This window comes from Triturus cristatus, chromosome 11, assembly GCF_964204655.1.
Source record: "Triturus cristatus chromosome 11, aTriCri1.1, whole genome shotgun sequence".
NCBI lineage: Eukaryota > Metazoa > Chordata > Amphibia > Caudata > Salamandridae > Triturus > Triturus cristatus.
This window is the reverse complement of record NC_140594.1, coordinates 966,937,827-966,952,645: the sequence shown is the minus strand read 5'-3', so window position 1 is coordinate 966,952,645 and position 14,819 is coordinate 966,937,827.

The following is a 14,819-nucleotide window of genomic DNA, read 5'->3' as shown; positions in this document are numbered from 1 at the left end:
CCTGAAATTTCCCCACATCTCCCAAATCTCACCCTTGCATAAGTGCCTTCATGCAGACGTTTAAATAGATGGCAAAGGTAGGGGGGAGCACCCATCTCTAATAATAAGGCCCATAGTTTTTCCCTTTGGACCATATCAAATGCGGACCGAAGGTCCACAAAAATCAAGTAAAGATTACCGGCACCCATACAGACTGTCTTCCAATGAATTAACTGTAACCTAAACAATTGATCAATGGAAGAAACCTTTGCTCGAAACCCCGCTTGGAGGGAGGTTAAGATTTGATGGTCCTCCATCCAGGTCTGCAGTCTTGTTAAAAGGACTCGGGCAAACAGCTTCTGTAAGACATCGATCAAACTTATGGGGCGATAATTAGCTGGATCCAAAGGGAAAGATTTTTTATGAATGGGTATGATTTCTGCTCCCAACCAGGTATCCGGGATCTCAAGGCCCTGCAGAATAGCATTAAAGTAAACCCGAATATAGGGGGCCCAAATTTTTATTTCACTTCTATACAGATCACCAGGGATCCTATCGAGCCCCGGAGCTTTCCCTACTGATATATTCATATTAATTCTACCCCCTGGGGATACACAAGGTCTAATCCCGTTCAAAGTTTGATGAATTTGTACAAATTTGAAGCCTTGATTACTCAGAACTCCAAATTTCCGTTGGATATTATCAAAACTCCTCAAATTGTCCCCTTCAAATAAATCTCCTATTCTTCTAACACCCTGTTGCTCCCACACCCTCCCCATCCTATCATTACTAAATTGCGGGAAAATACTGGAGATCCAGAGAGATGTATAGTAGTTAATTTTCGGAATTGCCATTATTTTTTGGACTAATTTCCAGACTTCCCAGACACCATCTAAAACCTTATAACGCTTTTTATTATAATAACGCCTATCAGTTTTCCGCCGCAGGAGCCCAAAGGCTTCCCTGCCCAAAAGCAATTCAAAGAGGGAAGGGGGATGATTGCCTAAAGGGGGATAAGACGAGTTTAATGCCGGGTCAAGTAATATTGCCATCTGACTTAATAAGCAGGCCCATTGATAAAATCTAATTTTAGGGATTGACAGCCCTCCCTTTTCCTGTGGGAGAGATAGATATTTCATAGACCGACGTATTTTCCCATACTGCCAAATAAAATTCATAAATACCGCCTCTATAGATTTTATCATGCCTTCCCCAATCATGTACGAAATAGAACGAAAAAGATACAATATTTTGGGAAGCATGGTCATTTTGAGCACATTGACTCTCCCTATTATAGAGAGATGTAATACGTCTATTCTTTTTAAATCTACCGCGATTGATGTTACCAATGGGGTAAAATTATCTTGAATAATTGTATCAGTTGCAGAGCTTATCCTGACCCCTAAATAGATCGCTGAATCTGAATATCTTCCTTCGTGCCTTCTAATATTACTAGTACAAATTATCTGAGTCTTACTTTCATTCAAGAGATACCCCGAGAATCGTCCAAATTCCTTGGCTATCCCTGTAATAGCTATCATGGCCGTTTCTGGTTCTATAGTAATTATGGCCAAGTCATCGGCATAGGCCAACAGCTTTGTCTCAAACCCATTACACACTATTGGCTTAATGTCCTCACATCCAAGTATTTTACGTACAAGCGGGTCAATATATAAGGCGAACAGGATTGGTGAGCAAGGGCAGCCCTGTCGTGTCCCCCGCGAAACAAAGATTTTTTCTGAGCTACCTCCCATCAACTGAATTCTAGCCTTAGGATCGACATACATAGCCTTGACAGCTCTCATTATTTTAGGGCCAAAGCCCCTTCGTTCCAATATCCCCCACAAATACTTCCAACTGACGAGATCAAAGGCCTTTTCTGCGTCCAGAAGGATCATGGCCATCCGTCCGCCCGTGACAGCCTGCACATCAAACAGCGTAATGGGCCGTCTTATATGGTCTGTTGTCCCTCGACCTGGAATAAAGCCATGCTGCCACGGGGAGACCAGACCGCCAATGACCCCTCCAAGTCTTTTGGCCAAAACCTTAGCATAAATCTTAGTGTCCGTATTTATGAGGGATATTGGACGGTAAGAACCAGCATTATCTTTTGGCTTACCTTTTTTATGAAACACAATAATATTTGTCTATTTCCAGGATTCTGGGACTACTCCGGAACAAATTATACCATTAAATAAATCCAAGAGCAAGGGAGGTATTATATCCTGTAAACATTTATAAAATTCAAGCGGGATACTATCAGGCCCCGCGGCCTTTCCTGCTGCTAAATCCTGAATTGCTTCAACCCCTTCCCCTAATTCCAAATCTTTATCCAGCGCTGTTCTATCCTGTTTATCCAATTGGGAGCCTATATCGTCCAACTCTGAACTAGAAATATTTGCCATAATCTCCTCCTTATACAATTTTTGATAAAAGTTCTTAAAAACCTTGAGGATATCCTCTGGGTCTGTATAGTCCTGGTCCCCTTTGGGTATATTCATTATGATATTCTTACTACATCCCTGCCTAATCCTAAGTGCTAAAAGTTTGCCCGCCTGCTCTCCTGTCTCATACATCTCACCTCTATGAGTCTGATATTCATCTGCAGTTTTTTGAGCAACCGACTTATTAAGTTCTGCTTTAATAATAAGAATCTTCTGTTGGCCTCCAGAGGCCTCATAATCTTTCATTCTCATCCCGAGCTTCTTTCTTTATCCTGGCAGAGAAGCTGATCGTCTCCCCTCTCAGAGCTGCTTTGAATGAATCCCACACCGTATTTCTGGATGCATTGTAGCGATTCATGTCATAATAGCTCTGGGTCCAGCTCCTTAGATACTCTACAAATTTGGAGTCTGCTAATAATCTCCGCTCAAAAGTCCATCTTGAATGGCTCTTATTTAAAGTATGTATATCATATTCTAGAGTGAGTGGACTATGGTCAGATATAACTTTTGGTAATTTTTTAATGCACACTCTCTTCAATTCGGTCGAGGAAATGAAAAAATAATCTAATTTAGTATATTTCTTAAAAGGACACGAGAAATATGTAAACCCTGGTTTATTGGGTTCTTTATCACCCCAGACATCCACCATCCCATATGTTTTAATTAATGAGCTTAATGCTCGAAATACCTTAGGCTTGCGACCAATGTAAGTAGCGTTATTAACATTATCTGTAAAATTCGCAGAGATATTACAATCTCCGCATACTACAAAGGGACTAGGCCAGTTTGTTAATTCTACCTCCAGCTGCTGAAATAACTCAGGTTCATCCTGGTTGGAACCATAAATTGTACAAAGTGTGAATCCCAGCTCGAGTTCCACAAGTGCCCACCTGCCTAAATTATCCACCAACTGGCGCCTAGCCCCGCCCACAATGGATTTAGCCAATATTGCCACCCCTCTAACGGTGGATGTCTGTGAGGAACATGCTAATAAATCAAAGCCTCTCATGCTTAGCAGATGTTTTTTTGCCCACGGTAGATGAGTCTCCTGTAAACAAATCAAATCTATATGATTTGATCTAACAAATTGCCCCAGCCTTTGTCTCTTACTCCAGTCATTTAAACCACCAACATTAACTGAACAAATCTTCAGCTTCCCCATTTTTTTTTTAATCTGCTGCGTAATCCGATCTCATTTGGCCCAACCTGTTTAAATATTTTATGCAAAAAGCTTGAAACCAACAAAAAACCTCATAACACCAGGTATTTCCCCTTTTTTCCCCCGTTTTCCCCCCCCGCCCCCCCTTCCTCCCATGCCTCCCCCAAACATCCCCTCACCACCCCCTTCCCCCCCAGCAGTCTCTGTGGGGCCCTCCCTCCGCCAACTTCTGTTGTCCCGCCACCCCATTGAGGCGCTCAGACCATAGTGCATGTGATGAATGTAGCACTATTGGCCAGGGTCATAAAAAAAAAAAAGCCCAAACATATATAAATATATATATATTCCACCCTTACACCTATCATCATCAATCATAAATCCCAAACCCCTTATCTATTTTATATCACCCTCTTTCACCATACCCCCATCAACCACCTCACCACTCTTCATCCTTCGATCTTCCCCATTACCCTCTACTCCAGGATAAATACTTTCCCTCCCAAAAATTCTTTTTTTTTTTTTTTTTTTTTTTAATGGACCACAACAAATGTATTTGTCCAGAGTGTCCAGAGTGTCCAGATATTCTTTCGCTTTTATCTCCGATGAGAAATATCTAGTGTGCCCCTGATTAATCACCTTAAGTTGTGCTGGGTTAATAAGATAGGCCTGAATACTTTTATCCCGAAAAGGTTTTAGAAGTTGTCTCAACCTCCAGCGCCTTTCTACTGTTGTGTGGCAAAAATCGGGCCTCACCAAAAACGAGACCCCTTCACTCGATCTTTTGGCATCGGGCCTAGCTTTATCTGCAATTGCTTGCCGCAAAAGAAAATTACCAAAAAATACTAATATGGCCCGTGGTCTATCACCCTCCTTAACTGGCGCTCGTAATTTAAATGGGACGCGATGAGCTCTTTGAATTTCAGCTACCCAGTTCCACTCGGACAGTTCAGGAAAGGCAGTTTTGAAGAGATGAATTATAAATGCCCTGGCATCAGACCCCTCCAAACCTTCCTTCACACCCAGCACCCTGAGATTGTTCCTCCTTTGTCTATTTTCAAACTCCTCCAGTTTCCACTGGATATCTTTAATTTGCGATCCTTGAGTCTCCACCAGGGCTGAGGCGCTTGCTGCTTCCGACTCAGTTGACACAATTCTCTCTTCGAGATTCGTCACTCTCTCTCCTATATTGGAGCAGGCCTTAGAAAGCTTCCTAACAACCCCCTGGATCTTTCTCATGGCCGCTTGATTTTTCCGGCTGTCTTGACGTGTCTCTTCCCAATGTGCTAGAATAGCTTGATGTATTGTATCCAATGTGGGGGGTGTTGAGCTAGCCTCCACTGGTGACTTACTCAGCAGTGGGGCTGATACTTGGGTAGCCGATGAATAATCCCATTTCAGATCTTTCTTCCCCTTATTTTGAGTAGAACTTTTCACTAACATTTTTTTAGCTGTCATAGGGAGGTCTCCACCGCTCTCATCGGGGTCCGTTTCCAAACTGCTACCCCCCGGTGAAGTACTCGAGACATCATCTGACCACTCAGTACCTTCTGAAACCGAGAAAAAGCAGTCACTGGGATCTTTATCTAATTCAGCTCTATTTTTATCCATTGACGGATCGATTGACATAGTCATTTTACTCCCTTCCAGAGCAGAAATCACCTGCTGTATATTTAGCCTCTCCTCTTGAGCTGCTCCTACTTTGCATGTTCTGCTGTCATTACTCTCTCTGCCATTATCACCCTTATTGCATGTATCACTTGTATCTCCTGCGTCCCCTGCTGCCAACCGTTCATGGGAGGCTGATAGTACATTGCCTGTTTCCTCTTCAGCATTATTGCTTCCTTCCAATAATACTGAGCCCTTTCCCTTCCCTCCCACATCTTCAATCCGAGGGGGGAAATCGTGGACGTCCTTCCAAGTAATGAAGTGCGGAGTGTATTCCCCTCTAAGTCTGGATCACACTGGTACTCCTCCCAGGTTTCAACCAGACTCACCTCCTTGCTTTGACTCCGCACGCTGCCTCCCTCCGCTTTCCCGATACTATGGTTATCACTCGTAACCACAGCCGCGGCACCAGCCTCTATTCCGTCATTCGGTTCCTTTGATCGGAGGAGAAGCTCCGCTACCGAAGGACCTGTCGGGCGGTTCTTACCGATTGCTCCGCCTCTTCCTCTCCTTGATGCCGGGGGTTGAAGCGAAAGAGCCTGCTTCGGTCGGCCGGGCGATTGCTCGGCTACACCTGAATCCATCAGGGTTTCTCCACGAGTCTTACGAGCGGCAGCCGCCGCTTTGGAAACTGCGGTGCCCGCCGCCGCCTTCGGACCCATCCCGGCTCTGAGTTTCCGATGTAACAGCAGGCGCACCAGGTACTCTTCAATGAATCGTCTTATTACTCGTAACTCCGTTCTGTACCACACTGTCCAGATTTTTTTTCTATTGCAGAGGGAAAGCATGGGGGGAGGAGGGGGGGCAGACTTTTCGTGGAGAACCCGTTTAAGTGGTCCTTTTCCAACTTTACATGGGTTTCGCTATCACAAGAGACCCTCCATAGCCTGCTACTGTGGCTCACGGCCTCCTAGCCGGCTGCCATCTTGCCTCCCAGATCATACCTAGAGTATTTCCTTTAGAAATTACATATATGAGAGGGTCTTAATTACATCAAAATCATGGTTAGTGCTCTAAAAAACTAAAACGAGGATATATTTTCTGAGTTTTCAAATAGTGACAAAGAACTTTTAAATTATTTGTAATCTTTATGGTTTTATTTGACCACTTAATTAAATGTTGCACCTAGGGGAGAGGATGTGGTGTTACTTCCAGAGCTGCAGACTTTGCAACTGGGGAACCAGGTTGGAGTTTCTGCTTCAGCTCAACATTCTGTGATTCTGGTCAAATCAGTTAATCTCCCCATATCTACAACCAAAATGATTTTGATCTTGTGTGATGTAACCAATGCTCATGTAAGGCACTCCAATACCTGACAAGTCTGCACTATATAAAACTGCAAATACACACAAAAAATAAACGCTTTGCACACTTCTGTCATTGGGCTACATGTGGGCTACATCTGGGTGATATTTGGGCTACATTTGGGCTCTTTTGTCTCTGGTGGCCATCTTGGGAGATTTATTTGTTATGAAGTTTCCTAATTTCCTCATTTACTGCAGTCTCCTCAGTGGGAATACTTTCAGTTTTTTATTTTGGTTCCATCAAGAAGGCATTCAGATGTGTCACACATTTGCCATAAATTCTTAATGTTAGCACTCTAGTTGCTCATTAGATCACTGTAGTAAAACTACTGCTCACCAGGGAAGTCTGCTGCTGGTATTCAAAGTGCATGTTTCAGTCTGCATGTCAGAATTTTTTTATGAAATAGAAGAGGATTTGAGAAGTCAAAATGTGCCCTAATTTTTCTTTCTGCAGAACTAATCATAATTTCTATGGCAAAATGAACCCCCTTATTTTGTTCCTTTGTAAATTAAATGTTTTAAGTGTTACCACTTTATTCCAATAAAGATGGCTTCAGGTGTGCCATACTTTTGTCATAAGTAAGACTGTTAGCGCTCTAGTTGTTCGTTAGAACACTCTGGGACATTCTGTCATTGGGCTATACTTGGGCTACATCTCGGTGATATTTGTGCTATATTTGGGCTCTTTTGTCTCTGGTGGCCATTTTGGGAAACTTATTTGTTAAGAAGTTTCCTAATTTCCTCATTTACTGCAGTCTCCTCAGTAGGAAATACTTTCAGTTTTTAGGTCTCGGACTTGGCAGCGCATGCGCTGTCTCGTCAGAGAGATGCTGTATACAGTATAGTGGGGAAAGCTCCACCCACTTTCCTCCTATCTTTTTGATTGGCCGAATTCGTAAATGCTGCAATCTGATTGGTTTTCCCCAGCTTAATCCTGCCTCCTGACTGCCATGTCGTCATTTTTCTCCTTCCATAGCTATCAGCCCCTTTACTTTTAAAACGGTTTTATTCCCCTGCCTTCCTCCCTTCCCTCCTGCAGTCCCTCACTTCTCTGCCCACCACATCCCCTCCACCCACTCCTGTTTCTACATTCTTGGAGGCCCATAGTTTTATTTACAATGCAATAGGACTCGCGTAAATACGAGTCCTATTGCATTTGTAAATGCTTTTTTTCCCTCTGATTGGCTGGCTTCATAGCACTCTATTTTGCCTGACCTGTCCCTCTCGCATGCGTGCGATGCTATACATCGTACGCATGCGCGCCAAAAGTATGCTTCAACCTCTTGCCATTTGACGTGTGTCTTTAAATACAGCAAATGTGACAAGATAAGAACACAGCTTAAAGTGCTTTGTAACCTTCTCCTAACATGCTCTCTTTACACGTTTTTGCGTTCACACTTTGTAAGCAGAGGATGGAATAGCGCGCAGCTCGTGCTTCCCGCAACCATACTCTGTTCATTGTTTTGATTGAGCAGGTTTTCACAAGAATAAAAGATGTAAAACATAAATATATAAATAATAAACCCCGGATGTGTATGTAACGTGCTGTAAAACAGCTGTGAGCGTCTCCAGGCGCTGAATTGTACGCGTAGGAGGATTACGTGATTTACCCAGAATCGGGGGGATGTTGAGCTGACGCCGAGACTACAGTCTAATGTCACATCCTCCCCCTCCATACAGAATTAACAGCCCGAATGATTGCAGATGATAATTTTTTTGTAAATTCGATCACCGTTTATACTTGAGCATACTGTAATTAAAGCATTGACCTGTAGGTAATATGTTTATTCCAGGCCTGATTAACCTGTCAATGAAATCAAATCACCAAACGTTCGTGAAACTAATTTTGCATCTTCTTCCATACTTTATTTACGACACCGATTCCCTCCAACACGGCTCGCACTGACAATGACATGCTTACATTCCAGTAACCTCATAACGCCTGCATGCTGGAGAACATCTCACCAAAGACTTAGGGAGATAGAGGGTATCACTCCAAGCGGAGAGAAGCTCCCAGGCTCACCATCCCAGAGAGCACCATCTTCAATAAATGCTCCAGTACATACAAGCAGACCAGAGGCAGCACACCTACACCCCCGAATGAGAAACTAACCACCTCAGTCTGCACTAGAAGACAGAGCATTGACAGACCCACAACAGAAAAACTGCAAAAAACACAGTGAAACGTAAGGTAATGGTCTAGAAGTAAGGACCCCTCAGCATAGCTGCAGTACAGAAGGAGCTGAAGACCCAGCTCTGGAAAGAACACTGCATCTTACAACCATAGGAATCATTACTCGTGAATACACTACATTTTTGTAAATGGTTCAGAACCATATCTCAAGGCACTTGAACGCAAAAAAAATTAGAAGCATGTTTTTTCATGAGAAACATCTTTCTATTGAATTTGGAAATCACAGGCATTAAAGACCCAAACTATGGGTATATTTATGAGAGTTTTGACTACTGGAGCGTCACATTTTTTGATGCTCGGGCGGCGCAAACCTCTCAATCATATTTACGAGGCCACACAAAGCTATTTTGCGTGGCTTTGAATGTCCACATAGATATGGAGTAAGGCAAAGCAGTGCAAGACGCTACGTTGCTTTACACTACACCAGGAAGGTGTTCCATGGGCATTGCTGTGGGTTTTTCCATACATCACCCATGGGTTTTGATGCTGCCCCAGATTTATTTAATTACGTAAACCAAGGAAAGTGCCAAAACCTTACACTTCTACGCTCCTCTGCCTTTTGTACGAGATACCCTGCCTTCCCCCATTCCCCTTCACTTCCTCTCCCTTCTTTATTGTCCCGTCTCTGTCCTTCACTTTCCCCGTTTCGCTTTTCATTTCTTTCTTCACAAACCGCGTCTCCTCCTTTCTGTTCTCAATGCTAGCTCTCCCGTTTGTTCGCTGTTCTATTCCACTCTGCTCTCTGCTGGTCTTCACTGTGCTTCCCTGTTCTGCTCTGCCCTGTTCCCTTCTGCCTTGTTCTGTTGTGCACTATTCTGTTCTGCCCTGTTCTATTTTCCAATGTTCTGTTCAGTTATATGCTGCCCTGTTCTATTATGCACTGGTCTGTGCTGCCCTGCTCTATTTTGCATTGTTCTGTGCTGCCCTGTTCTGACCACTTCTCTGCTGGCTTTCGCCAAGACTCAAACTGGATCCCCGGCTGCTCTGGCGCTGCGCTACATCCACACCCTATGTTACAGGCAATATTCCTTCGTAATGGAGGGTTCGTTTAGAACCTAAACATTAAATATATAGCACTTAACAGGACACGGGGAGAGGTTGGAAGTTTCACACAGGATGACTGTGTACCGACAGGAAGCACTTTTAGGGTGCATTTAATGAGCACCTCTGAGTATGAGTAGGCGTTGAGGATGAAATTAGCTGTGAAACAACATAGCACTGTACAAAAAAGGACAGTGGAGAACAATAACCAGTACAAGTGATGATAACAATTTCCAAGCACTATAATTACCCGGTAGAACAATGACCTCCTTTATCGCACTGAATTTGCCGACCTTGGAAGGACTGAACGCTGAGTTGTTCTTGTGAGAGCTCAAACTGGTGCCTGTCACACGTGTCCAACTCACGCAGCCTCCCTGCTTGCCTAGTTCCCCTTCACTTCCTCTCCCTTCTTTATTGTCCCATCTCTGTCTTTCACATTCCCCGTTTCGCTTTTCATTTCTTTCTTCACAAACCGCGTCTCCTCCTTTCTGTTCCCAATGCTAGCTCTCCTGTTTGTTCGTTGTTCTATTCCGCTCTGCTCTCTGCTGGTCTTCACTGGGCTCCCCTGTTCTGCTCTGTTCCCTTCTGCCCTGTTCTGTTGTGCACTATTCTGTTCTGCCCTGTTCTATTTTCCAATGTTCTGTTCAGTTATATGCTGCCCTGTTCCATTATGCACTGTGTTGTGCTGCCCTGCTCTATTTTGTATTGTTCTGTGATGCCCTGTTCTGCCCACTTCTCTGCTGGCTTTTTCTTTTGGGCGCTGTTCTGTTCTATCCAGTTTTGTGCTGCCCTGTTCTGCCCACTTCTGTGCTGCGTTTTTGTGTTTGGCACTGTTCCCTCCGGCTCAGATGTTCTGCCCACTTCTAACTAGTAAGATGAAGAAACTGGGGGGGGGGGAGGTCTCTCAAAAGGGCCATAGCCAATCTAATAAAGGGCGTGGCTTAAAACACGTAAGCTAAACATCTGTGCTTAGCATAGTGTGCCACACTACTGCTATTTTGCTGCTTCTGTCATAGAATCCACATATATGATGCAACAAGTATCATTACACCTACAACAAGCCAGGACTATTGGCTTTGTCAATGGCTGTTAGTTGCATATTACTAAGGACAATTAAAAGATGTACTGCTTCTCTGTGCTTGTTTTATTTTAATAGCATCATAGTGTTTCAGGCCACGTAACATCTAATACTAGATTGGCATCTAGTCTCCTTGGGACTCACAAACTTCTTCTCAACCATTTCCCTATACCATCCTGGATAACTTAGCACAGGAACATTCTTCTCATAAGCGAGTTTGAGCTATTGACATTGCAAATAACAATGCCTTTTATTTTTGTTTTGGATTTTAAAACATAAATAAAAGGCATTGCCGTTCACAATGCCAATAGCATAAACTCACGTAAATCCGAGACCTATTGCATTGCAAATGCTTGTTTACTTTGATTCCATCAAGAAGGCATTCAGATGTGTAACACATTTGCCATAAATTCAGAATGTTATTACTCTAGTTGCTTATTAGATCACTGTAGGAAAGCTACTGCTCACCAGGGAAGTCTGCTTTTGGTATTGAAAGTGCATGTTTCAGTCTGCATGTCAGAATTTTTTAATGAAATAGAAGAGGATTTGAGAAGTCACTCAAAATGTGCCCTAATTTTTCTTTCTGCAGCACTAATAATACTTTCTATGGCAAAATGAACCCCCTCATTTTGTTCCTTTTTAAATTAAACGTTTTAAGAGTTACCACTTTATTCCAATCAAGATGGCTTCAGGTGTGCAATATGTTTGTCATAAGTAGGACTGTTAGTGCTCTAGTTGTTCTTTAGAACACTCTGGGAAGCTGCAGTAGAACACAAAGGAATCAACTGACAGTCTCTGCCCTTGTTGGATGTACATGTTTTACTGAGAATGTCAGACTTCATTCTCACATGACTGAGAAAGATAATGTGAATTTACAGAAAATATGATCTTAGTTTAGCTTATAGATCACCTTCCAAACCTCTGTGGGAAAAGCATGAGAAAATAGTTTTCTCTCAAACATGATTCATGATATCACAGCAGAAGGCTTTTTCACATGGTAAAATCACCTTAGAACACACCACAATTCCTAAAATGAGTATGGTACCATCAACAAATGATCTATAATGTAACTAAAGTCTTAAAACCTTCTATTAACTGCAATGCTTTTTAATGAGGTACTATCATGTATATTGGTCCCAAGATGGCTGCCAACACTTCTTGGATGAAGTACTGACAGCCAATCAGATCTCACGATGAGATGTGTGGTTAGGCTCCGCCCAGATATATCTAACTTTTTAACTCTAATTTTCTCAGGAACTACTGAACTAATTTATACCATTTAAGCAAAAGGCATGAGTCTGCACTGAGGACTACCTCTTTGCCAAATTTGGTGTAATTCCGTTCAGCAGTTCGGGCTGTAGCTGCGTCAACAGGTCCTATGGGAAAATGCATGGGAAAAACGTGTTTTGGGACCCCCCTTTTTTCTCGGCCCCCGCTTGACGAATCACCGTGAAATTTTCAGGATAGGAGCGGACCGGACCTGGCCAAAAGTATGGAAAATTTCACAAAGATTCGTCAATCGGCGCCAACGTTATTCCAAATAGAATGTTGCAGATTTCCTATGGAAAATAGGTCCTAACTATAACTACCTACTGGCGAATGCCAGTAGGTAATATATATATATATGTATATATATATAGTCACTTAAAAAACAAGGGTTACAGGGATGTCATAGTTAGGAAATAGAATTTTAAAAAAACTTAGAAATTCAATGAAAAAAACAAAGGTTACAGGGACGGTATGGTTAGGCTCTAATTTTATGCATATAAAACCGTAGAAATTTAGCAGTTATAGTTACCTGAGCTAACTATAACTTGTGCACCTGCAATGCACTGCTTATGACCTCACATATTACATCCCTATGATATGGTCAGTGACATAACTGATGACATCACTGATGATTTCATCTAGTGAGTGTAAGTGATTCATAAACGTTTCTGAGACTGAAAGATATATATACTAAGCTATTACATTAGTTAAATTAGTATACTTTCTGTAGTACTAATGAGTGATACTATTTATAACATATGTTATCCGAGTGGCTGTGTGATTGGCTGTATGAGTATGTGAGCTGGTGTCTCTGTGGCTGTATGGATCAGTCAGTGGGTGTGTGAGTGGCTATGTTGTGTTGCTTTCTCAGTGGGTGTGTGAGTGGCTCAATGGGTCTGTGAATGGGTGTGAGAGTGGTTTTCTGAGTGTGTTAGTGGTTGTGTCACTGGCTGTATGGGTATGTGTATATGTGGGTGTGTGATCAGCTGTATCAGTGTATGAGTAGATATATGATTGGCTATTGGGGCATGTGAATGGTTGTGTGAGTGATTTTGTGGGTATGTGAGTGGGTGTGTGAGTAGTTTCTGGGTCTCTGGCTGTGTATGACTGTCTGTATGGGTCTATGAGTGGGTGTGAGTGGCTGTATGGCCTGTAAGTGGGTGTGTGAGTGGCTATATGCACATATGAGGGTATGTGTGAGGGGTGTTATGGGTGTGTAACTAGATGTATGCCTGCCTGTATGGGTTTGTGAGTAGTTGTATGGGTGTGTGAGTATGAGAGCAGTTATATGCATCTGTAAATAGATGTTAGTGGTTATATGGGTGTGTGAGTGGTTGTAACGGTCTGTCAGTGGATATGTGAGTGATTATGTGGGTATATGAGTGGATGTGTGAGTAGTTATATGGGTGTGTGAGGAGCTTTGTTCGTGGTTCAATGGATAATGTCATCAACTATGTCATTTGACATGTCGTCAGTGATGTCTCTGACCATGTCATGAGTGATGTAATATGTGAGGTCATAAGCAGTGCATTGCCGGGGCGTAAGTTATATTTAGTTCAGTTAACTATAACTGCTGAATTTCTATGGTAAGTGTGTGAGTGACTGTATGGGTCGATGAGTGTGCATGTGTGAGTGGTTGTATGGGTTTGTGAGTGAATGTGTGAGTGGCTGTATGGGTATGTGAGTGGCAGTACAGGTCTGTGAGTGTGTGAGTGTTTGAATGGGTCTGTGAGTGGGTGCGTCTGTGTTAGTGGATCTGTGAGTGAGTGTGAGAGTGTCTGAGTCCATCTGTGAGTGGGTGTGTGAGTGTCTGAGTGGGTCTGTGAGTGGGTGTGTGAGTATCTGAGTAGGTCTGTGAGTAGGTATATGAGTGCATGAGTAGGTCTGTCAGTGGGTGTGAGAGTGTGTGAGTAGGTGTTTGAGTGCCTAAGTGGATCTGTCAGTGGGCGAGTGACTCTCTGAGTGGGTATGTGAGTGGTGCTATGGGTCTGTGAGTGGGGTACGTGTGTCTGAGTTGATCTGTGGGTAGGTATGTCAGTGTCTGAGTGGATCTGTGAAGGGGTGTGAGAGTGACTAAGTGGGTCTGTGAGTAGATGTGTGAGAGTGACTAAGTGGGTCTGTGAGTAGATGTGTGAGTGGGTCTGTGAGTGGGTATATGAATGTGGGAGTAGGTCTGTCAGTGGGTGTGAGAGTGTCTGAGTGGGTCTGTCAGTGGGTCTGTCAGTGGGTGGGTGACTTTCTGAGTGGGTCTATGAGTGGGTATGTAAGTGGCACCCTGGGTCTCTGAATGGGTGTGTGAGTGGGTGTGTGTATGTCAATGTCTGAGTGGATCTGTGGGTGGGTGTGGGAGTGTCTGAGTACATCTGTGAGTATGGTTAGTGAGTGTATGAGGAGGTCTTCCAGTGGGTGTGAGCATATCTGATTGGGTCTGTGAGTGGGTGTGTCAGAGTGGGTCTGTGAATGAGTGTCTGAGTGGGTCTGAGAGTGGGTGTCAGAGTGTCTGGGTGGGTGTGTAAGTGTCTGAGTGGGTATGCAAGTAGGTGTGTGAGTGTCTGAGTGGGAATGCCTGAGTGGGTCAGTGAGTGTGTGTGAGAGTGTTTGAGTGGGTCTGTCAGTGGGTGTGTGGCTGAGTGGGTCTGTGATTGGGCGTATGAGTGTCTGAGTTAGTCTGTGAGCAAATATATAT